General features: G+C 45.6%; 1 protein-coding gene across 1 annotated transcript in view; it reads right to left on the minus strand.

The window, feature by feature from the left end:
- Positions 1–24,211, minus strand: part of Peli2 (pellino E3 ubiquitin protein ligase family member 2) — a 143,440-nt gene that overhangs the window by 99,803 nt on the left and 19,426 nt on the right. The window lies entirely within an intron of this gene.

Raw genomic sequence — 24,211 nt, forward strand, 5'->3', positions numbered from 1 at the left:
CTAGAACCATGAGTACCTCTCAGCTTCCTCGGCTACAAATCACCAATGTGATTACAAACACTTCCCCTCAGCATGGACACAGGAGGCACTCCATCCCCTCTAACACCAGCATCCTGTGCATCCCATCTAAGAGGGCACATGGGCTGGTCACTTCTTAGATACACACTATAGCAGGAATCTTAAAAGTTCTTATTAATAAAATCAAACCCGAAGCCAGTTATTGGGGTCAATGCTGGTAGATCAGAGAGACAGAACAAGCCACAGCTATCTCACCTTGCCAATTCCTCAGCTGGTCTTGTTTCCTCAGACTGGAAGCTTCTGTGTCCTCATCCCAATGGCTCTCAGCTGAACTGCTGCTGGAAAGCCTGAGGCTTAACCAGCCAAATGCCTCTAGTTTCTGGTCCTCACGCCTTATATATCTTTCTTCTTTCTACCACCACTCCCTGGGATTAAAGGCTGGCTTTCTGGGATTAAAGGTGTGTGTCACCATGCCTGGCTATTTCCAATGTGGCCTTGAACTCACAGAGATCCAGAGGGATTTCTATCTCTGGAATGCTAGGATTAAAGGTGTGAGTGCCACCATTTTCTAGCCTTTGTATCTAGTGGCTGTCTGTTCTCTGACCCCAGATAAATTTATTAGAGTACACAATATTTTGGGGCACACAATACCACCACAACACACTGCCACTCCAGTTGACAAACCACACCTGACTTTTCATGACAATGAAGGCAAGACAGCGATACTACAGGTGTTTAGTGCTCTAGCTTCCTCATGATAAAAATACTCCCAAAGACCAAGCCTTACAAAGTGTCCTCCCCTCAGTATCAGGAGCTCGATCCTAGACGCACCTTCGGCTGATTTCCACCTGCTCTCCCGAGGTGGGCACACCTGCAAGCACTTAACGCTCTCTGTCTCACAAGCCTTGCGTGGAGGGGGGAAGCCAGATCCTGGCTCTACCTCAGTCTCAACATGCCCTCACAAAGCCCCTACACTTCTGGTGCTTCAATTCCCTCCCGGGGGGTGTTTCTACAGTGTGGATTCTGTCCAGAGTGCTTCCAGAGGTCTGACTCCTGACCTGGGCCTCCTCATGAGCACCACACCTATGCTGATCCCCAGGCAGGCACTCTGCACACCTACCCTGATCCCCAGGCAGGCACTCTGTACACCTACCCTGATCCCCGGGCAGGCACTCTGCACACCTATGCTGATCCCCAGGCAAGCACTCCACACACCTACCCTGATCCCCGGGCAGGCACTCTGCACACCTACCCTGATCCCCGGGCAAGCACTCTGCACACCTATGCTGATCCCCCTGGCAGGCACTCTGCACACCTATGCTGATCCCCAGGCAGGCACTCTGCACACCTACCCTGATCCCCAGGCAAGCACTCTGCACACCTATGCTGATCCCTGGGCAAGCACTCTGCTCTTTCTTGCTTTTATTCAATTTTTATTGATTCTTGAAGGCCAAACTTCCTCTATATCTTCCTTCAAGTAGGCTACAAGAAAAAATAGAGGAAAAAAATGTACAAAGAAAACCTAAACAACAAGGCAGCTATTCTTGACAAAAAATAATATTTATTATCTGACATTCACCACTTTGATTTTTGAGGGTTTCCTCATTTCACATCAATGATATCACAGAGTCAAGCAAAGTAATTTTTGTTTTTACTGTGCTAAGGTTTGATATTTAAGCAAACAGTTTCAGCACACCGGAAGAGGGTGGTAGGCAAAGAGCCAGGAACAAGAAGGGCCATTTCTCTCTCTGTTCAAACACTATTTCTTTCAGACTACTTCTTTTAGTCCGTCTTTGGTGCCAACAAGCCGAAGCGTCTCCAACTAAGAGGTTTAGTGTCCATGCTTTATGTCAGAGACTGTTTACTGGTGAAAATTATAATTACTGTCCTGCAGTCATCTTTTTATTTCTAAAAGGACAAAAATGCCACACAAGGAAAGAAGATGAAGCAAGAGATGGATTTGCCATATCTACAGTTTGAGATCAGATATTTAACATTAAATCTCGTTTCTGAATTGATATCTTCTATATGTCAAATATATTTCCAATTTTGCTAATAAACTTTAAGACAGATTAAATCCTTTTTCATCACTTTGACATTTGTTTATTTTGGCTTGGCCTCTCACTACCAAAATTAAGGTAGTCGGGTATATAAACCCATGCCATCAAAACCTGCATTAAGATATGACATATTTTAAAACCCAAAACTCAACGCTACGAAGAAATCTGGTCCCAATTCTTTATGCCACCCTGGAGGCAGTTTCTGCTCCAGCTCATTCCCTTGCATGGGTCTGGCCATAGGAGAACTCGTTCTAGTCAATGGATGGGATGAAGAGACTTGAGACAAGCAAAGGTTAGACGTACTTGGTGGTGAAATGGACTCTGGGGACCTCTCAGAACCACGGAACACATTCAGTGTCCTGATTGTGAGTGTGAGTGAGTGTGTGTCCCCATGTAAGATTTTAACAGGAGTTATCCTACACAATGCATTATGTTCAGCCCCATATGCTGCCCAACAAAGAGGCCAGTATCAGATATGACATACCTCCCTCAAGTTGTTGGTCAAACCTGTTCTGGAGACACCACACCATACAAGCGATTGCCATTGTTCCCAGTTGCCCACGAGAACTTGATGGTAAGACCAGATTGCTGGAGACACCACACACATCGGTCATAGGTCATGGAAAAAGTTAGGGCTGACTAGGAAGCTGCCTCCCTGCTGGCTCTCTCTGACAGCGTTGGAAGGTGCTCTGCGGCTTCTCGTGAGGGTGGTAATTACCAGTCTTACTCAGTGGTGAACTCTGTGAACTACAGTAATTACTACTGTCATCAAGACATGCCCACTGGTGGTAATGTTACGGAGGTAACCAACCACTTTCTGATTGGATTTAAGGCCCACCCCACAAGAGGAAACATGCATGGTACTGCAGGGGGGCGGGGGATGTGGTCCAGGTACTCTCAAGCCCAGGGCTGAACTGACTGCCATAGTTTTGTATATGGACATAGTTATCAAACTGCCCTCCTCTCCATTTGTACAACTCTCCCAGTAGTTTAGTGCAGATCTCAGACCTCATCAGAGAAACCTCTTTCTGCAGCAGACAATGGCTAACACATAAACTCACAACTGGTCAAAGTGCAGAGAATACGTGACGGAGAGAGTGCTCGGCCACCAGTGGGACAACTGTTGCCACACCCCCTCCCCAAAGCTCAGGACCACCTGGATGGAGGCAGAAAGGCAGTATGAGCCAGAGGTCAGAGAAGACCAGAGCAAAAGAGCATCTTTCATGATCCCACAGCAGCTCTCTGGCTGCACGTAATAAAACGAGTCAACATTCGACTATGCAGTGCAACAGAGTTTACGCGCATGGTCCCAGCCCTGACTCGAGAGTTATGGACAGTTGGGTGAGTCTGTGGGATGGAGAGTTTGTTTTCTTTAAGGGTGTGGTTCCTGATAAGTCAAGCACACTCTAGTGGATGTCCCACACTCAGAAGCAGATGGACAGTGCAAACTGGAGTAGATGGAGGAGGAGGAGGAAAAGGAAGAAGGGGTGGGGTAGTGAGGTGGGGGTGGATCAAAGAGGAGTTAAGGGGAGAAGCTGAGGGTGAATATGATCAAACATTATCTGAAATTCTCCAAGAATGAAATACAAATTTTAACTAAAGAAAAAGCAATCTCATGGATGTAGTAAGAAACAACACCAGCTTACCACAGCCTCAGTCTCCCCAATGCTCCCACAAACTGGTAAGACCTAATGGTGGTTGAAAGCAGCTTGCTAAAAAGTAGCACATGGCAATGATTAGCTGACTTCTGCATTTCAAAGGCTGGTTAACTAAGTAGCTTCTTTAGTACTTAAAGAGTTGGGGCCAAACATACAGTAAATATCTTTTCAAACTTTTATACATAAAGAAAACTCATCCAGAAGGATAAGCAAAATTAGAGATAATTTCAAGTGTATTCCCTTTAAAATCAATGTTTTAAAAAATGGGATTTCAAAATGTGCACAATAAGAGAATGGTCTTTTTTTTTTTTCCACAATAAAGCATATCCATTAAAATCTACGGTCTCTTAAACCAATTAATGTATGCATTCCATAGTTTTGATCTCTCCTAATCAAACACAGTCACAAAAGAATTAAGACAAAATTACCTATTATTTGGCAAAGAATTGACCTGTTAAAATCTGTTTCTACACAAACCTACTTCAGCAAGAAGTCTCTAGAAATGGGCAACTCAGTCTCCCTCTGACGAGAGGCGGTATCTTAACCCAGCACTGGCCATGCCATCAAAACCTGCATTAAGATAGGACGTATTTCAAAACCCAAAACTCAACACTACGAAGAAATCTGGACATTGGCCCAAAGCTTGAGAGTGTTAAGCTAGGAACACAAGAGAGCTCTGGAATGTCCTCTGTACCATTCCCATCCCCAGAATTGAAATAACTCATTTCCCATCTCTTTCTCTTGTTTAAAAATGTCATGACATGTCTCTTCCTACTCCCAAACAAACCATGCCAATGTGTTTAAACCAGTGTGTGCACAGACAATTTTTAGACGCTCACAGAAATATAGACAAGCCAGAGCATGCAAAAACTCTCAATACTACTACGCAAATAGACTTCTAAGACTTGCTTCGGTCTTCTCTGACCTCGGGCTTGCACACTTCTGCCTCCTTGCTGAGCCCTGGGGAGGGGACTGTGGTAATCGTTGCCCCATTTATGGCTGGGCACTCCTCCGCCACTCTGCACTTTGACCAGCTGTGAGTTTATGCGTTGGCCATCGTCTGCTACAGAAAGAGGCTTTAATTGCTATTGCAGTTTGTTATGTTTTAGCCTTGCTCAATTATTCATGGCAAAAGTTTCAGAGACAACATGACTTTGTGTCAAACCTAAGTGTTTTAATGAGTCTCCAAGAGTAACGACGTCATTCACGGCTTCCCAGCATACCTGTCAGCGCTGCGCAGACCACTTCTCCTCCCGTGACGGTCCACAGTAACTGAACCACAAGATTAGGAAATACTTAGAGTAAAAATATAGGGAGTCGGGATCACTTTTACACATGCACTTTTAACTGCACAGCAGCAGGTAAAGAAGGTCAACTACACAAAAGTGCTTCTGGGCCTCTCAGTACTAAGTGGCATTTGCCACAACGAACTCTGCAGTGCCCCAGACGCATGCTGCCCAGAAGTTAATGTGCTGTGGGTCATTAACCCACCGGCTTCAAAAGGCAAGGGGCCTGGAGGTACATAAGCACATTACCTTGTCAATTAGCAAACAGCACACCAGACTTCAGTGACCACCAGGAATCAGCTAACATATATAATCTTAATGAAGGGACGATGTTATCAATTATTCAAGAACTGGAGCACATCTGAGATCCACCCCCATCGCTCCATTTATAAAGTCTTGAAATAGAGGAAGATAATAGGAATTTGTACTCACAGTCAGAGCCATGGTTCACAAACTATAAATGACCTTAGACTTCACCACATAGATCTGCACTGTTTAATATGGTAGCCACTAGCCATATGAAGCTATTCAAGTTTTAGCTTAAAGTTAAGCCTCAGCATATTAAGCCCAGTGGCTCGTGTACAGGATAGCTGCCGTGTACAAGGTCTATTGGGCAGCACTCACACACATTTTCTAGCACGTCAAATAAAGGGCTCATTGGGATCACATGGCCAATCAGTAGAAGAATCCCGAGTCCCAGTTCAAGTAATATCCTTGAGATTTCCAGAAGCTAAGGAGTTTTGAACACAGTCAAGTTCCTTGAAATAATGCCAGGGCTAGAACACATTCTCAAACTCCATCTCTCTCTATGCTTGGAGACCACCCTTCCCTGCCCCCCGCTCCCCTCCTCATCCCTCCCTGCCCCGCCCCACTCCAGCTGGTGATTAAGAAAATGCTCTATTGCCTTTTGAGGGAAAAAAAATATTCTGGCATCAAAAATATTTTTTGCTTGAGGCTGACGCATTTCCTCTAGAGACACACTTCGGAATTTACAATGTAAGTTGCTAACAAAGTGTGATTCACCCACAAAAATTCGTCTTACAAACAACTTCCAAACGCAGATCCTGCAGATGCCAAACACGCACTGATAAAACACAGTGCCATGTTGTTTTTAAGAGCCTAAAAGTAATGCTTCTTCAGATGAGTATTTAAAGATAAAACAGTATAAAGCATTTTGATTAAAAATCAGAGGCAAAACATAGATATCCATTATTATATCGGAGGCACAACCTGGATATCCATTACTATTTCACTCAGTAGGGGCAGAAGTTCCAGTCTGACCAATAGAACTGAAATAGATGTGTGAGTCACAAACGCTGCTGGGGGGCACAGAGCCAGCGCTGTCGCTGTCAAATGATGGAACTGGCTTGGGGGGCAAACCCACCAATCGACCAAGCAGGGCGGTTCGGCGGGAGACCCCTGGGTGAGTAAGAAAACAGCGAAGAAAGGACCAGCGTGCACTGAGAAATCGGACCACTCCATCAGCCATTCCACAGCTATCTGGAGAGAAAACCAACTACTTGAAAGAAAATGTGTTTCACACACTACCACACACTTTTTAGATCAGCCAAGAGATAAATATGAGCAGTCATGAAGTTTAAAGGGAAAAAAATTGATTGTTCATCTTATTTGTGAACCAGGAATATTCTCATAAATATAATAGTATGGACTGGTGTACTAAATACATAAAAGTTTGAAATTTCCACACACCAAAAGTTATAAAATTATACTCAACGAGTCTAGAGAAATGTTGGCACAATACAGAAAGCACAGTCTCTGTCATAGTTAATTTCTTCCTTACAGGTAAAGACAAAGACATTCTCACAGACATACAACAGAGAGAAGCCAGCAACTCACAGAGCAGTGACGACGACGACGAGCACATGCGTATTTTTAAATGGTTAACCTTATTGGGAATTTTAAAATGCGCTGTTTGCCAATCACATTATCGAACTCCGTTCAAATGCCACTGCACCCCAGTAAGCCTCTGGTGAAAATATTAATTTACGTAATTCCTCTGCAAAACAATTTAGCAGCACACAGCAACACCCTTCTAAAATGCTCATGCACTTTATGTAGCTTAGAAATTCTAATTTGAGAGCTCCACCCCAGGAACATAATTTTGAAATGAAAGCCAAATTTTGTTCACAAAGATGTTAATTATATTATTACTTGTAATGGCAAAACCCAGCAAATGACAGAAGTGTTTAATAATAATGATTGATTTGTGTAGTTCTACATGATAAAATATTCACCATAAATTCCTAATGACAACCAAAATGGCATAAATAGAAAAATGTATACATGTTATCCTCTTTGATGCTAAAAATTTTTAATATACATAGGACCAATGGCAAAAGAAATATATCAAGATATTAACAGTGGTTGTTAGAATTGCATAATTCAATTTTTATTTATATTCTCTTTTAGGTATCCTCGTTGGATCTCGTTAAATCAGAATGAAATATTTAAATATATATAATATATATGCTTATATATGGTTGTTTTACTCTCTAGTAGCACAGTAGTTCTCTATTTATACTTCAAATAGGACCCAGATATACCCAACCCGTGGGATGAGAAGCTTAGATATATACTCAGTAGAATGGCATCGTGTATCTAAATGGCTGTTCTCATGCTCATATGTGGACTATCTCTGGCACACAGGAAAACTAACTCTAGAGGCGTGGTGATGCTCTCCTCCATCTTAAACATATGGTATGCTTGGTGAAGCTGTTGTTCTACCAAAAGAACAACAAAACCAGCCCTATATATTACTCGTGTGCTTTCTTTTTAAATAAAGATAATCTGTTTTTACCAGAGATATTGTAGACATGGGTACATTTAATTCTTTTACATAGAACGATAGTCAAATTTTTAACTTATATAATCTTATGTAAAGTACTACACTGGCCTAAAGACATCCTTTGGGAAATTTTAACTTGAAAAGTTTGTTTCTGTTTTAATTCCTAAAATTAGAGAAGAATTCCTACCGCTCCAATCAGGCAACACCACTTCCTCCTCCCACCGCCCTCCTGCTCCCTTGGCTGCGCGAACAGGGTGCTGGTCATTATTTATATACATATTATATTATATACATGGACTCGTAGCCACGGGACTACAACGCTTGAGAGCGTTGGCAGTGCTCTGAACCAAACCCAAAGGAAGTCAGCACTGCTCGGTAACAAATCGAGAAGCCGAAGCCATTGGTTTTCAGATTAACAGCACTTAACAAGACATTTCTCCTACCACCTTTCTCGTAGCTCTCCCTCCCCATCAGCATGTGTAAGTCACAGTATGCAGAACCCCAAATTTGCCTGTTCCACTGTCCTGCTACCACGGCAAACACAACCAACTCCTAGAGCAGTGATCTTGGTGGTACACTGTGAGTTTACCATGCTGTTACAAGGATAATGAAGGGCTGGGGGGGGGGGGAGGTTAGAAATTTCTGGACTTGCTCAATGCCCACTTCCCCATTAACACTCATTTCCAAATGGACAGTCATTGGGAAGGGGTTTCAATCTGTGAAACAATACTACAGAGTCATCTTTTCCCAAATACATCTGCAATGAGAATTAGCATTAGCAGCTCCACTGACGTCTCAGTGGGAAGAGCACTTGCTGATCTTTCAGAGGATCAAAGTTCAGTTTCCAGCACCCACATTGGGTGGCTCACAACCACCTACAACTCAAGCTCTAGGGGATCCAGTACCCCACTCTGGCTTTCACAGGCACATGCAGCATGTGTAAATAGAAGTGAAATCTTTTAAAAATTAAGGAATTAATGTTACAAATTAATGTAATTACAAACAGAACAGTTCTCAAAATTAACTTCTTTGGTATGTTAACAGCAAGCTACTGTGATAGAAGAAAAGAGTAGTGGAAAAAATCAAAACTATAAACAAGAGCCTTTAATCCCAGCACTTTGGGGCAGAGGTGGGGAGATCTCTGCGAGACAGGCTTAGGTGGAACCTAAATTTCGGAAACCTACAGTTGACTATGCGTCTGTAGCTACCAAGGGATCTTAAGGAATGGGACAGGCTGGGGAGCCACCTGTCTGTGCTACAGTTGTATGACTGTGTGAAATAAAGAGATAAGGCTGTAAGTAATGTGCCTAACTTCTACATCCGCTCACAGTTCCCAAGCTCTTTCCTCCCAGAGGTTGGAGACAGGGCCATTTCTGCTTTGTAGCACCAGCTCCCTGGGGATCTCAACAGTCAAGGGAGCTAGGTCTCTGGATGACCCCAGGATTCCAGCAGTCCTGAGACTGTGCCACTTCAAGCAGCTTCCCAAGAGGAAACATCTGCACAACTCCCCCCTGCAGTACGCAAGTGTCATGTGGGAAGGGAACTCTGCTTAGAAACAGCTGACTTCCATGTGTGCCCTGAACCTTGTCTTCTGCAGTAACTTCTAATAATCTGTTTCTTAATAAAACTTGGTTCTCTACTTGGGTCCAGAGAGAAACACTTGATGGGCTCCTAAGCCTCACTGGCTCTCCATAAAGAGCACGTGGAGGAGGGGCAGCTGGGACACGTGTCAGGCGGCAGAGCTGGGACAGAAGGAACACTGAGTCCTAGCTAGCAGGAGACTCTGTCTAACAGTGGGAGTCATGACCCAAAAAGAGTAGTGTGTTTAGGAAGCACGCCGCTGAGAAATGCACACTCATACGGAGTGCTGTCCCAGAACAGGTCTCAAAGCACTAACCGTGACCAGTGAGCAGCGTGGCAAGCATGGAGCAAGCGAGGTCCCAGGGGGTGCACTGATGGCCGAAGAGCAGTGGAGGCACGAGGCACAAGAGACAGTCAGAGGGACTGCCTGGCCAAGGGCCACATGCTGTGACACCTCTGCCACTGTGCTCAGAGTTGACACGATGCCTCAAAACTAAAGACAAGTGCTTACTTAACCTGCAATCTCGTTTTTTTTTTTTTTTTCATCCCTTGTCTAAATTTCAGCTTCCAAAGTGGCAAAGCCGATTGAAGCTCTTGTTTTGAGTTCTTACATTCAAAAGACACAACCACTTAATGTCCTTAGACCTCTGTCTTTTATCAGTTAGTCTGAATCAAGTTTCTCAGAGGACTGAGGGACCCTTCTCCTGCCCGGAGAAATAGGCAAACTAGAGAAGGCTGTGTTGTTCAGGTCTATCCCTGAGTTCTAGGAAGGCCACTAAATCATTCACATCGAGACAGCATGATTGGTCATGGGATGCAGGATCTGTTAATTCTTCACCACCATCAAAAAAAAAGGAAGAGAGGGGAAATGTACATTCTAAACCGAGAATAAAGGACATTAGACATCCTTCAGTAATAACAAGAGCAAAACAGAAAATATTTATACTATCAAAAGAAAACTGAGTTCTTAGGCCAAGAACCAAATCACAATGTATGCAATGCTTTAGAAAGACATCTTCACGGGCCCCACTCACACAGATCCTGCAGAGTGAATGAAGATGACCAGCCAGTGAGCTGAGGTGAAGGACTCCTGGAGGTCATGTCAACAAGGACTTCAAGAAGACCAGAAAAGTACAAGGACTCCAACCTCTGAGAAAAGCACCTGATGGAACCAAACAGAGAACAACTTGGCGATGAAACGTACCCCATGTGTCTTCCTGCATGCCCAGACTCCCTCAGACAGGCTTTCTGTTGTTAACTTTTAACATAATTTATAAGTCGTTACTTGCAGCAAGCTGTAGGACAAGAAAGGACACACAGCAGCTTCGCAGCAGGAGGAAGTGAGGCAGAACATTGTGTGGTTCACACATCCAATGGCATCCAACTTCACAACTCCTAGTCAAAGTTTGTCTCCACAGAAGGAGCCTACGGCTTCAAACCTACCATAAAGGATGTGGGTGAGGTGTCAGTCGAAAGCTTCTGGGCAGGAGTGTTTCTGATAACTGAAACAAGTCCTCTTGAGGAGGTGGTGGGATCTCTCATACAGCTCTCTCAGTCAGTGAACACACACTGAAGGTTGACGGTTACCTTCCTCAGAGAGCCCATGTCTTCCCTATACCGTCAAAGACCGCCCCTCATCTGTCCCAAGCATCTCCAATCCCAAACCCCGAAATGACTCCTCTTCCCTCGCTATCTGTGACACCTTGTGCATGCATGTCAGCTGTTGAACACTGCGCCGGATGCCAGGGTCACAACTACTACCCAGAGCACAGGTCCAGTAGAGAACCAAAGCCAATTCACTGTGACTGTACTTGGGACCAAAGTTACATAGGATGATTTGGAAAGTGATATGGGAGCCCAGGAAGAAAAGCAGCAGGTACAGAGCATCGAAGAAGGATTCGAAGAGCTAGGTGCCATACAAAGTCCTGGAAGGATGAGTAGATATGGCTTGGGAGGCACAGCTCTCCCACACCAAAGAGCAAAGGCCCAGAAGCAAGAGAGATGAGGATATCCGAGAAACCCCAAGCATCGTATGAGGAAGCATGTCTCTGGCGGCACTGTGCAGGATGAACTGAGACAGAGAAAGAATGAGAAGGAACTGTAAGACTGTAACCTGTGACCAGGGCAGAAATCAAAGTAAGACCGTGAGAAAAGTCTAAACTTGGTCTTTGTGGAGGTGAGACGATCCGGGCTGAGCTCTGGGATCAGGCGGGCGTGGCTGGTAGTGCCACCAGCTCAGAGGTAATCTAAGAGAGAGACAGATTTCCAGGGGGAGAAAGAACTTCACATTGTCACCATAAAGTAGGAAGTAATCTGTGCTTCCCACCAACCCTGCCTGTTTCCTGAGCTGCCCGCACATGGGACCTTAAGTCACATCAAATTCAATATGATGACCCTGTCACACTAAAACACTGTGGTCCAAACACCACATGGGTAATCATGTAACAGTACCCTAGTTTCCCCTTCCGGACACACACCCAAACCACATGCTTCCAAACACCGACCCTTCCTCCTGCACACTTGTGGCTTTCTTCTACCTTTCTGAAAGCTAGGGCCAGTGAACTCCACAGGACAGTTAGCTGTGGGGGCGATCTGTTCCAGCACAGTTGAGGGCCACATAAAGGCATTTCTCTAGACTCCAGTGACTGGAAGCCAGTTCATATAAATCCAAAGCTAATGAAGAAAAGGAATTAATATTAACATTACACATCAAAACAAATACTGTAATACCCCCAGGAAGCTAAACTGTACAATTTAGTGTAGTAATTCAGAGACAAAAAAGAAATCAACCTCCCTACCACAGTAAAATCACCATGTCGCCGGGCGTTGGTGGCGCACGCCTTTAATCCCAGGACTCGGGAGGCAGAGCCAGGCGGATCTCTGTAAGTTCGAGGCCAGCCTGGGCTACCAAGTAAGCTCCAGGAAAAGGTGCAAAGCTACACAGAGAAACCCTGTCTCGAAAAACCAAAAAAAAAAAAAAAAAAAAAAAAAAAAAAAAAAAAAAAAAAATCACCATGTCATCTCTCTGCTGCATACATACATGCTACTGTTCACCCTAATTGTAAATGACAAAATTATGGCTTGTAGCCAAGAAGAACATACACTCCATAAGGCGGAGTATTTTAGGGGGAGCAATTCATCAGTTTCTAAGAAAGTTAAATATAGACTTACAGTAATTCACTACTAAGAACCCACCAATGCAAAACCCAAACAACCAGCAAGCAAATGTCCATTAACTGCATGATGGATTATGTGTCCATCACCTGGTCAACGGCAAATCAAATGTGGTCTACTCAGAACAGAACACCTCTTAGACATAAACAGGGAATGAAGAACTAACATACACTGTGCCATGAATGAACTAGCTCAATGAAAGAAGCCAGGCACAAATGACTACCAATTGAATGATTCAATTCAAATGAAATTTTCTGAAAAGGGCAAAATTAGAGAGAGAGAGCGGCAGTTCTGAGACAGGCAGGGAGCAGAAATTAACCACAACCTGGCAGGAGGGGACAGAGGGGGTGCTCAGGGTTCTACCACTGGACTGTGACAAGGAATTCGCAAACCACTGAACTGTATGCTAAATGGATAAAGTGGACAGCACCAAGGCTATCTCAACAAGGCTGAAACAAGAAAAAGAAAAGCTTTAAGCCTCACAATGTGCAACACAAGCAAAATACACTTCTCACAAAAACTTAGGAAATCTGCAGTAAGGACTAATGCATGCTACCCTCAGCCTTAAAGTCCTCTGTCTGCACTAACACTGAACCATGTGCATGCACTTAGCTCTGTGTGACATGTCCTCTCCTGCAGGTCAATCTTCCTGCTTCAACAAGACTAACATCCCCTATACCACACATGGCACCCTACACCTCCAGTCCAGCAGGGAGTTCATCCTTTGGGACTAGGGGACTAGGCTCTAATGACCAGTGCATGTCCAGAAGAAACTCATGAGCATATTCTTGGGGAACCACAAAACATTAAGAAGCACCCGACATTCTGTCAGTGCCTGACTGGAACTGCATTTCAATTAAAACGGAGCAAATTCTCATCATATGCCACCAAGTCACTAATGAGGCACATCTCATCAGAAGATGCATTTGGGACAAGAGAAGGACATGGGAAACTATACTGCATTCTACAAAAACCAAGACCCCAGTGGCTTCAAGACAGAACCACAGGCAGTAAGAGCCATCCCATCCCATGGCACCAGAGGCAGGCCAGACTCAAAGCTCTGGCCAACACCAGTCAACACAGAATGCTATACGGCAGATAATGCTTTCATTTTAGCAAAACATCATTGCTGTTGTTTATTTCTGCTCTTTTTTTTGGCTCTTTTGGGGGGAGGGGTCCTGCCACCTAGCTCCCAAATAAATCATACATGGAGGCTTATTCTTAATTATGAATGCCTGGCCCTAGCTTGGCTTAGTTTCTAGCCAGCTTCCCTTAACTTATCCCATCTACCTTTTGCCTCTGGGCTTCTCCTTTTCTCTTACTTCTGTAATTCTTACTCTTACTCTGTGGCTTGCTGTGTAGCTGGGTGGCTGGCCCCTGGAGTCCTCCTTCTCTGACTACCTTCTTACTCCCAGATTTCTCCCTCTATATATTCTCTCTGCCTGCCAGCCCCGCCTATCCTTTCTCCTGCCTTGCCATTGGCTGTTCAGTTCTTTATTAGACCATCAGGTGTGTTAGACAGGCCCAGTAACACAGCTTCACAGGGTTAAACAAATGCAACCTAAACAAAAGTAACACACCTTAAAATAGTATTCTACAACACATCACTTGCTATACTAAGCTGACAGTGAGATCCAAATTTATCACACACTGGCTTTTCTGTACAGCAGTAACGGAGAGACATGTGTAAAGTTTCCTATAAACCTAAGCAGTTTTATTTAAAAAAACAAAAGAAAAAAGGAATTTAAGTCAACACTCAGGAGGCCCAATATCTTTTCCTTTTGAAAGAGAATTATTATCAAAATAGAAAGTGCATATGTCAAGCTTTTTAATCACTCTGTCAAACAAATGAAACAACTTAAAAAGAGGAAATACTTTTGGCTCATGTCTTCAGAGGTTTTGGTGCACGGAGTCCTCACTACATGGTCTTCAGGCTCGTGGTAAGGCATGATTATCATGGTGGTAGGCATGCGGTAAGGAAAGCTGCTCACTTCATAGCAGCCAGGAAGCGGCACAGGTCCCAGGACCCGTGTCACCCATGTGGGTTCCATTCTACCTCCCGCTTACCCCATCTGCCAGTACTGCCATCATACTATGAATGCACCAAGTAGTCAACCCACTGATGAGGTCACAGCTTGCAGGAGCCAATCATCTCTCAGGGACTGGGTCCATAAGCCTTTAGCAGATGAGCCTTTTAGGAGCACACTTCATATCTAAATGGTGAGACATACACTGGAATATACACTCTCCAAATGACCCCAGTGCAAGGTACAGCAGAAAGCCTGGTAAGACACTTGGGTGACACAGTATGCATTCTACTGCCACTCCACACAGCAAACGTGCGACTCGCCACTGTCTGATGCTGACAGGGCCTCGGCTAACCTATTCTGAAGCTTTTAACTATAGGGAGCAGGGGGTAAAAACTAACAAACGCAGCCCTAGTGGAAGGAGCTGGAGGGAAGAGAAGGAAAAGCAGGAAGGAAACTATTCAGTATTAACCCAAGATAAAGAAAACATTTCTTTGGAATCAGGAGACCTAACATTCAGCTTTTTGTCTCTGCACACTCCCCTCCCAAACTGGGCTTTTCACTTTGTTCCTGTCTTTTAATGGAAACACTGGCAAAGGGTAAAGCTGGAAGTAACAGCATTAGGATGGGCAGCCTTATTCACTCTGCCCACTTGACAGATGGTCCCTCAGGGCTGGGGTCACAGGACAAGGCTGGAGCTCCACGGGACCGAGACACACTAAACCAAGTTATAAATCACAAACAACAAACCTTTGTCTCATGAATTATTTCATGGACTTGTTAAAACAGAAAGCTGACATAGCCCTGACTCAAAAACCTGAAAAGCCTTCCAAGTGCACCTGAGGGTTTCCTGAAGAAACCCCACCTGTTGACAGTTTGAATCTGCCCCATGTCATAGCCTCATCTACAGAGTTGGGACTCACCCACTGCAGTCCCCATCTCGAAATAAGCCAACTCCTTGAAAGACACTGTGTGATGTATCTCCCACTGGTTCTCTGGCTCTGGTTCAGTCTTCAATGATGCAATAAACTGAATGAATAAGTAAATATATGGTTTCTCATTCTAAAAAAGCAGTTTCAAACAAGGGATGGAGAACACGAAAATGTACAAGGTGTCAGACTGGAATCAGAAACACGAACATGTTTATATATAAACACACACAAACATATAAATACAAGTATGTATGTAGCGTGGTACGTGTGCATATACGTGCACACATGCATGTGTGTACACGTTGATGTGCGTGTGTATTTGCATGTATGTATATACATATATAAATCTATTTCTGTATTTTATTTTTTATATTTTATTCTTTGTATCTTTCACATCATGCCTCCCAATCCCACCCATCACCCCCACCCCTAGAATAAAACAAAATGAAATTTAAGAGAAAAAAAAAAAAGGAGAAGGGGAGAATCTCATCGGGGGAGCTGCAGTGTGACACAGTGAGGCACACAGTAAACCCCCTTATCCCTACATTTTTACATGCAGGCATTCACCACCAAGAATCACTGGTCTGCTCTGAGGCCCCTGGTCTCTGCTACACCATCGACAATGCTGGGCCCTCCCTGGGACTCTTCCTTGACATCCTGCGCCTGCCCTGTGTTGTGGAGATCTTGTAGCTCTGGGACAGCAGGACCAACTCCCCCTCCCCTACCCTGTGCTCCAGCAGATCACAGATGGGGTGGATGTTGGGGTGGGCCAACCCATAACCCTGGTTCTGGGCCTGGGTCATTGCAGGGTTGGTCAGCCCGCCAGCTCTCCCTTGGACTCACCAAGGTGAACTCTCCAGCACTGCCCTGGCTAGTTCTCCCCTTGCAGCCAGGAGCAAGGGGCAGGGCTGGTTCTCCTGCTGTCAGTCCTCAGGGTCGGTTCTCCCACGCCTACACCTTCAGGGCCAGCTCTGCTGTGTTGCCCAGGAGAGGGGTAGGGGCCACTCTCCCGAAGGCTGCAGCTGGGAAGGGGCAGAGCCAGCTCTTCCAACTCCCTCAGGGGTTGGTGGTGGGGGCATCTCTCCCTCGCCCGCCCATGCTGCCAGGTGACAGAGGAATAATAGGGCCAGCTCTCCCATGGTCACAACTTCACAGAGCTGGCTCACCCACACCTCCGCCAACAGGGTCAGCTCTACTGGGCTGCCCAGGCGAGGTGCAGGGTCCACTGGAGGGCTGCAGCTGGTAAGGGGGAGGGTCAGCTCCCTCGCCCACCACAGGTGGCAGGGTCAAGAGGGAGGGGGTATCTTCCCCCCCCTTCCCTCCCACTACATGGCAGATGAGGGGGACGTGAGGCATATATATCTCTATTTTTATTAAACATACACATTATAAACAGCAATTCTTCGGGCGTTTCTAAAAGTACGTCATAATTTCATCCTCTGTCTATGTGGTGCATGCACGTGTGTACATGTTAATGTGGGTGGTGCAGGTGCGCTGACCCCACAGTGCATGTGTACAGAGGAGCCCTACCAGGCCTGGCTCTGGGGAGTCCTTATGATGGGCGGAGGCGAGGGGAGGGGCACACAACCACACAATTCTGTACAGGGAAAACAGATGCAGTCGTGTATTCAAAGAGAAAGGAATGAAAGTTGCCCCTTCCTTACATGTTTAACAACTCCTATTCTCCAATTCTCGGAGAAGGTCCAGATACTACAGTGACATGGTCCGGGGGGTTCACCAAGTTCATCCAGAGAAGAGCCAAAAGCCAAGTGAGCAACTACAAAGTAAATTATACCATCGCCTCTGACAGAAACTGGGACAGGACAGCAGAGCTCACAGAGCGGGCTGCCTGGAAGCCCTGACCATGTGACCGAACTGAAAAGGTCCTGGGGCTGCAGGGCAGAAAGCAGGGCTTCCAAAGGCGCTGTCAGTGGCCAGGGAAGCTGGCCAGGAGGGGCTCTGAGAACTGAAGGGTCTTTTACACCTTTTGTATCTTCGGAGTCTTCAGCCATGAATATACTCATGCTTGATTTTAAAAGCAATGACTGGTCTAAGAACTAGGAAGTACCTCGATTTCCCACGGTTGTGCAGGTGTATTGCTAGCAATGCTGACATCTCCTACTGTATCCTTTTCCCCCTAATATCAGCATGAAAGGAGCTGACAAAATAGAACATGATCTCATTTTCAAAAAAGAATTTCGGGGGGTGGGGGCTTTATATGAAATATACCCCCAAAAGTTTCTCAAGTCTAATAGTTCTTGGTTAGGATCAGAGCTCACAGATAAAGCTATCCCTAAACCTTAAATTTCTTTATTTTTTTTTTCTTTTGGTTTTGACAGACAGGGTTTTTCTGTGTAGCCTTGGCTGTCCTGGAACTCACTCTGTAGACCAGGCTGGCCTTGAACTCACAGAGATCTGCCTGCCTCTGCCTCCTGAGTACTGGGATTAAAGGCATGCATCACCACTGCCTGGGTAAGCCTTAAATTCTTAATTCTCCAAAAAATTATGAATTGCCAGGCATCCAAGGACAATTAAAATGAGAAGGCAATGGCAAGCAGGAGCAGGAATGTCCTGCTGAAAGCCCACGTTCTCACACTGTACAGTGGACAGCACCAAAATGTTAGAGATAACAGCATGCAGGATACCGTGTGGCCCTACTTCTCAGTATTTATAAATAAATGACACATCTGTTGTTTACATATTTGATCAACAGTTACATTTGAGTTATCTTGTTCATTTACTTATTTAGAAAGACGATGTCTCGTGTATCCCAGGTTGGCCTGGAGCTCGTTATGTAGCCAAAGATGACTCTGAACTTGATCTTGCCTCCCGCTCCCAAGTGCTGGGATTACAGGCATGTGTCACCATGCCTGGTTTTATGTGGTACCAGAAATGGGACCTAGGGCTTCGTGCATTCTGAGCAAACGTTCTACCAACTCAACTACAACTCCGGGTATTTGACTTTAAAGGGTAACCCAACTCACTGATGAATGTCAACGTCTCAAGTTCTGCTCATGAGCTCACAACTATTTCTTCAGAGGTTCCTTCAAAGAAAGAGCGCCGAGTTCTAGCCACAGCGTATTAAAGATCAGTGCTTACAAAAGAACGTTCCATGACTGGAAAGGACTGGGACTCTGCTAACAGTGTGCTACACTGTCCAGGTGAATGCATCTGCTTAAGCTCTGCCAATGCCTTTCAACGATGCTAGGAAATGTGTTCCTTGGAATGATTTGAGATAGGGTCCGTGAAACAAGTCTGCTCCTGAACACTGGGCAGTTCTGCTTCGGAAAGGGCACAGCAGGCAAACGAGAGCAGGTGATGATTTGCCCACCAGCCACGCGTGTGCGAGCCAACCCTGTCTCGGCAGGTCCTCCAACCCATCCTGAGGAAGAGCCACCAGGGCCCAACAGGCACCGACCCGACTCTCTGGTCTGGCAACATCTTCCTGTGCTTAATTTTCCCTCGCACAAACTCAGTGGAGGGAATAAGGCCTGGAGAACGTTAAACGTCTTCATGATGAATCAAACGGTCAAGTTACACTTCATCTCCGCAGAAGCCAAGACTCACTGCCATCAGCTCGGGACAACACAACTCCCGCCTGCCTGCTGCCCGGATCCTGTGTTCCAAGTTTAAGCCCCCCCCCCCAGGACCGCCAACTGCCAGGTTCCACCCACAGAACACTCTAACTGTCCCAACTGCGGGACCCTGCACCCCACCCCCAATCTCTGGACATGAAATACCACCAATCTCTACCCTGGAAAGCTCCGCCCGCTTCCCAAGAAGCTCTACATTAGCCCTGCACCCTGTTCATTTTGCTGCTGTTTCCCACCAGAGCAGCGGCAGCCACCCTCGTTTCTTTCCATTCCCAATAAATCTCTTGTGTGAGGTTTGTTGTGCGGTGTGACTTTGTGGTATTCCATGGGCTCCTGGCTGCCAGGATGCCTTTCCATCCAAGCTGTAATGCTTATAACCGAGCCAGTTCATTACTGACCTCATCCTCTCTTTGGGTTAGTAGGTCAACTGACAATAAAGAGCCTGGGAAAACGGCAGAAATCAATACTCAGTGGCTGCACCCTAGTGCCCTGGCCTGGCCGGCAGACTCCAGAATCTTCCCTGGCCTTCTCTATGTGCTTCTGGATCTCTAGTACCGAGTCAACCCCATGAGTTCATTTCATACCATGACAGCTCTTGCGCCATCCGTTTTCCTTCAAGGGTCAATGAATCGGAATTTCAAACGAAAGCATTCTGGACCCTTAGGTAAAAACTAAAAGTAATCTCAAGTCTCATCACTGTCTTATCGTGCTGGAGTCCCACCAGGAGAGACCAACTATCGCCCTGGAAATAATTCAGAAGTCAGTTTCAAAGGCTTGCTAAATCCATACACTTTCCCTTTCAGGTCCCACCGCAAAAGCAAATGGAAAGCACCACTGCTACTGTATTTACTGCTGCTTTTGCTATTTCTGAAGTTTATATTAGTGTGTGACCATTCCACTGAGTTTCACTTCAAGCAACTCTGGTGCTATTTGTTGCGTATTTTAAGTAAATAACTACAAGTGGAGAACAGACTCTGTTTTGGAAAGAGCGGGTTTAAAAAGTATTTGTCGCAATACCCATGGACATCCACAGAAAGAACGTATCAGCTCTATAAAATTACAAACCTCACTCAAGCGAGGAGCTTAGCTCTGAATTAGGCCTGCTGCAGGTATGGTGCAGAGTTTGGTCATAATCAGCACGTCTCTTGTGGGAGGGAGGAAAGATTGCCACTAATTTCTGATGGAGGCCAGTTTCAGGAGCAATGAAATGCCCTACACCAACAATGCGCCTCAAATACCAGAATCTGCCTCTTCCTTTAGTAAAGTCAGTTTGTACCAAGGTTTTCAAAAAAAGGAATGGGATTTTACCTGTGAGCACACTTCACATGGAGTGGCGTGCAAGGCTACTGTCAGGGCTTGTGGCTCTAGCTTTTTCAGCAGCATCTCACTGGGTGCCGGAATCATGTATTTAGGAAATGAGCTTTAAATATACTTTTGTGACAGAGAAGAACAGCCACCACCAAAACAGACAGAGTGAGGGGCAAGCCAAAGCACAAAGGGCAGTCAGCATGAAAAGGTCCTCTGCACTTGGCTTGTAAGTCACGCTAAGGAAGCTTCATCCTGCAGCAGACGGGAAGAGAATACAGAGACCCACAGCCACACAGTATGCAGGGGGTGAGGAACCCTACAACCCTTAACCCTAAACAGGAGGACATCTCCATCAAACCCCTCCCCTCAGGGTTCAGGGATCTCTGGGGAAGAAGAGGCAGAAAGAGTTAAGAGCCAGAGGGGATGGGAGGACACCAAGAAAGCAAGGCCCTCTAAATCAACATGAGCAAAACTCATAGGAACTCCCAGAGACCGTGGCAGCATGCGCGGGGCCAGGTCCTCTGCGTACACATCACGGCTTCTACTTTAGTGGTTTTACGGGACTCCTGAGTGTGTGGACAGGTGGGTCTCTGCTTCTTGTGCCTTCTCTTGGGCTCTTTTCCTTTTGTTGGTTTGTTCTGCCCAATTCCAATGTGCTAGTTTTTGTTTTACCTTATTACATTTTATTTTATGTTATCATTATCCCTTAGAAGTCTGTTCTCCAATGATAAAAGGAGTGGATCCAGATGGAAGGGGAGGTGGGGGAGGAACTGGGAAGACTAGAGGAAAAGGAAACCCCAACCAGGATAAATTATGTGAGGGTGGAAAACAATCTATTTTAATAAAAGGAAAAAAAATTAAAACTTTAAAAAAAGAGTTCCCATATATAAAACTTGCTCTAAGATTTAAAAATAAGCAAAGTGAACTAAAATTAAAATGTACCCAATGAGGAGGAGAGAAGAAGGAAGGTAAACAATGATAAGAAGGAGTAACACACAGGACTGCAGGGGTCAGCTCGATAATGGCTGACACACGGAACTGCCGGATAGTCTGCTTAGAAAAGCAGCAACTGCAGACGGAACATGCATGCCAATGAAGTTCTATGCAGCTTCATAACTAGTCTAGGACAAACTGCGAGACTACCCAGCCTTCTAAATCCCTCTCACTGGGCTCAGCAGGCCCACGGCCCGGCCCCGTCCTCACATCTCCCACCCTGGACTTCCTGTTCCCTGGCCCATCTGTCTTTCTTCCCTTCCTGGCTCCCTTCTCCACCCCCAGCCAGAGCAAACCAGGGAAAGCCACGGGGTATGGAACGCCCTATCAGTTAGGTTTAGGCCAGGGCCTGGTGCTGGGTTAGATAATTAAAGATCCTAAGGCTTTCCCAAAGGCTCCACCTCCACCCAGCTGTCCCCACAAGAGCACAGCCTTCCTTCTGAAAGTCCCTCTTTCCAGCTCCCCCGCTGGCTGAGATCACAGACCAGCCCTGTTTTCCCACATGCTCATCAACTCTGTCAGCAGGAGGAGTGAAAGGTGGGCAGTGGAAGGCACCTGAGGAAACAAACACACCAGCAACACAGGAGAGAGAACTGTCTCCATGGGAGCTGTGTGGAGGACAGCCAGCTGAACGAGGGAACGAGCAGGCCGTAGGAGACCGACAGCAGACCTAAAACAATTTGCTCCTTCATGTAAACCACAAACCGGTTACAGAGAGAAACAGAAAGCCTGCAAGGATTAGCCTGGCAGATCAAACCTTTACTATTTAAATACCCCATCATTACTCACATATCCTGACCAGGAAAGCCCGACTTTAAAGTGTGCCAAAAGAGGATGTTTTATAAAGATTCCAAATTCAGAACTTCATGAACTCAAACTGAACAAGTCCCAATTACGTAATATCCCTGGGTGGCAGCTGCCACTCAGCCTTTATTGCAGACCTTACGGGAAATACAAAATGACAAGTACTTGTCAGTTTGGGAGGGGAAAAGAACACTAGAAGCCTGTTTTCTTTCTTGGAGAAGGCAGCTGAGCGGAGCGATGCTGAGCGGAGCGATGCTGTGCTGAGTGATGCTGTGCTGAGTGATGCTGTGCTGAGCACATGCTCATCTCTGCACTCTGACTTAAGGTTTCCTCCAGTGGGTGTCTAAGCAAAGGCAGCCCCCTAAGGCATCAAGGGAAATCACTTCCTGGTGCCCATCCTGCCACCCTAACACTACAGGCAGAAATACCAGCAGGCCAAGAATCCAGAGCTGGTGCACCTGCCTCATTATAAACTGAAAACTCCCCAACAAAGTAAAGATTCCTGAACTTTTCTGCAAAGATCAACCTGGTTCAACTCCCAGAAGCAAGACAGACAAATGCTGAACAGTTTAAGATGGGGATTTCAAACCATCAGCCCAAGGTCTCAAACTGGATCATGCACAATTTTGCCTTTTAAATGATGTACGATTGTAACACAAATTGTTAAACGGTCTTACTAATTAAAAAAACAAAACAAAAAACAAAAACCTGGAGCCAGATATTGGGGTGAAAGCTGAAAGATCAGAGAAGCAGAACAAGCTACAGACAACCTCATCAACTCCTCAGCTGATCCTGTTTCCACAAAGCCTCTGAGTTCTCATGCCTGAGGGTCTCAGTTGAACTGTTGCTTAGTTCCTATTTCCTCATGCCTTATATACCTTTCTCTGCCCTGACATCACTTCTCTGGATTAAAGGCCTATGTGCTTTCCAGTACTGGGATTAAAGGTGTGTACCACTACTGCCTGGCTGTTTCCAGTGTGACCTTGAACTCACAGAGATCCAGACAGATCTCTGCCTCCTGAGTGACAGGATTAAGGGTGTGTGTCACCACTACCTGGCCTCTATGTCTAATCTAGTGGCTGGCATTGTCCTCTGATCCCCAGATAAATTTATTAGGGTACACAATGTATCACCACATACAATAACATTCGAAGCCCACACATCGATGTGAGTGGCCCTTTTTCCACATATGAACTGTACTGCTAAATACCTTCAAAGGAAGGAAACATGAACAAAGCCTCTCTCCTACCCTCTTCCTTATATGTGAGCAAGCAGAGTATCTGCAGAAGAATCCAACCTAAGACAATCCAACCAGCAGTGTCTTCCAGGTGACAAGGAACCAGGGTGGGGACGGCTGTCTTGCTCGGACCCGCTCTCGTGGTAGAAAGGGACCAGATGACCCCACTAAATCTAGGAAGCTTGGCTTTCTTTACTCCCTTTATCCAGACTCAGTCATTACATGATTACATGTTACATGGTTCAAAAAGTTCTGTTTTCCCTGCTGTTTGTCACAATGATTCTGGAAGAAATGTCTCAAGTTTCCACAGAGAAAATCTCCCTTCTGATATGGGGGAGGGGAGCTACTACAGGATTCTTCCGTTCATGCTAAGGCAGAAAGACTTTCCGAGACATCAGGACACCGGTTTCCAACCCCTGCAACCCTGATGCTGTTTCCTCCAGTGCAGTGAGTTAACGAAACCAACCTGGTGAGTGAAAATTGCTAGCACCCAAACAAACCGATGTGAGAGGAGACACCCCAGGAGGAGTCATCGCCATTCCGAAGGCAAGGAAGCCTGGCTTCAAGGAGATGTTCCACGGAGACTCCTAGACACATAAGACTCCTAAACCTGCACAAGATAAAGCAACCAGGTCTACCTACCTCAAAAGAAAGCTGTCAGACAAGCACAGGAGACATAAGACAAGGAAGTGGAGGAGGTTCGAGAAGGAAGAGGGGAGAGAAAGAGAGAAGAA

Source organism: Peromyscus leucopus, chromosome 9 (assembly GCF_004664715.2).
Source record: "Peromyscus leucopus breed LL Stock chromosome 9, UCI_PerLeu_2.1, whole genome shotgun sequence".
NCBI lineage: Eukaryota > Metazoa > Chordata > Mammalia > Rodentia > Cricetidae > Peromyscus > Peromyscus leucopus.